Source organism: Tenrec ecaudatus, chromosome 8 (genome assembly GCF_050624435.1).
Source record: "Tenrec ecaudatus isolate mTenEca1 chromosome 8, mTenEca1.hap1, whole genome shotgun sequence".
Lineage (NCBI taxonomy): Eukaryota > Metazoa > Chordata > Mammalia > Afrosoricida > Tenrecidae > Tenrec > Tenrec ecaudatus.
In genome coordinates, this window is record NC_134537.1 from 77,244,916 (window position 1) to 77,246,894 (window position 1,979).

At 44.6% G+C, this 1,979-nt stretch overlaps 1 pseudogene; it reads right to left on the bottom strand.

Moving 5' to 3' along the window:
* Positions 1–656: 656 nt before the first annotated feature.
* LOC142454359 (RWD domain-containing protein 1 pseudogene) lies at positions 657–1,644 on the bottom strand (annotated as a pseudogene).
* Between the last annotated feature and the right edge of the window lie 335 nt (positions 1,645–1,979).

Genomic DNA, 1,979 nt, shown 5'->3' on the forward strand with positions numbered 1-1,979 from the left:
AAATCTATTGCCCCCATAATCATAAATATATTTACATATGTACATGTCTGTATTTAGGCTTCTCTGTATGCACTTTGCCTCCTACTCCTTTCCTCTATTTCCTTTCACTTTCCTCCCGACCCATTACCATGTTTGGCCTTCATTCTGGATTCAGTAGTTCCTCTCAGTTACCTTGCTCTTGGTCACTCCCTTCCAGTCCTCCCCTCCCCTCCCTCCTCTGGTTTTGAACCATTCGCTGTTCCCTTGTTCCTGTGTTGGGCGACACCTCCTCCCTTCCCCTACCTCCCACGCTCTCATGTCCCTCCAGGACCGTTGGTCCTGTTGTTTTCTTCTCTCATTATTTGTCCAGCCTATCTTGTCTAGGCGGACTTGCTGACATAGTAATATGTGCATACAAACGGATATGACTTTTACTGCGCCCAAGTGGCCCATAAGAACATGGCTTCGACAGAAGCAACATCAACACGCTGATAAGCAGAAAAGCCACTAACATACAAAATTTACAAGGTAAAAAACAAAACAAATTTAAAAAGACTAAGCAAAAAGATAGCAAATATTAAAAGAAAAATTGCTAGTAGTTCAAGGTCCTTTCGTTTGCCTTTAGACCATCCTTTAAACTCTCTCGGGCTCCCTTTGCTCTGAACAGAAACTAAACGTTTTACATTTAAATTTCATAGTCAGTTTATTAAGTTCATTGACGAAAGTTATCAGAAGCATATTCTCCTGAAAGTGACTTTTTCTCAGAAAAAAGGAAGGCACACCCCAGCCCTCTGGCACAGCCACAGGTGCTGTGCTGGCGCACCTCGGCCGAGGGCCAGTCCGTTAGTCGGTTGAGTCACTCTCGGCATCAGCAGGAGGAGAGTCTGGATCGTCCTCATCATCTTCCAGTTCCAAGTCATCCATGTCCTGGAACAAAGACTCATCGACTTCCACATTATTCCCAGCATCTTCCAAGAACTGGATGTCGGACGTGTCAAGATTATGATCTGTTTCAAATAGCTGTTTCCCACTTAATTTATTTTTTCCTGCTTGCTCCTCCTCTTTCATTCGTTTCTTTTTCATTTCCAAGAGTTCTGCATCGAATTTGGCCTTCCAACTTAAGAAATTCTCGATTGTAACAGGAGTGCCATGAAATAGTTGCTTTTCGGCTTCTTCTGATTCTTTTTCTTTCTGTTTCCTTTCTTCTTCTCTTCTACTTATTATTTGATCTACTATTCCATTTAATTTTTCTTGCACAGCTGATACTAGAGTAAAGATCATTACCATGCCAAGGTTTTCTTCAGCCTGTAATGCTAGTAACTTTAAAATGTCTGAAACATCATTTTCTGCCAAATTTTCCTGTGAGAATATTTCATAAAGGGGAGCATCATCCGGGTATTTTTCACTGTATGTAAACTTGAGTGTAGTCTGGACAGTTTTGTTATTTTCCCCGGCCTCCGATGTCACAGTAATGGTGAAACTGGGCGGGGTTTCTGATAATACTGTGAAGGAGTCAGGGTAGATGGACTCCAGAGCCTCCAGCTCGTTGCGCTGCTCCTCGCCGTAGTCCGTCATCGTGCCCCTCGCCGCTGCCCATGGGTGGCCCAGAGGGCGAGGCGGCGCGCTGCAGTGGGTAGCGCGGCGGCGCCTCGAGAGCCACGGCTGCCGGCCCTATCACAGTTTTTTAATCCATTCGTCTGTTGATGGAAATTTGGGTTGTTTCCAACTCCTTGCAATTGTGAACTGTGCCACAATGAACATTGGAGCACAGATGTCTGGCCATGGTTTGTGTCTTGCCTCTTCTGGGTATGCCCAGTAGGGTGATTGCTGGGTCATATGGTAACTCAATTTCCATCTGTTTGAGAAATTGCAAAACTGATTTCCATAGTGGCTGTACATATCTACAGGTCCACCAGCAGTGGATGAGAGAGTTCCTATCTCACCACAGCCCCTTCAACACTTGCTGCTTTCTGATTTTTTTAATTGGGCTATCTTTGAGG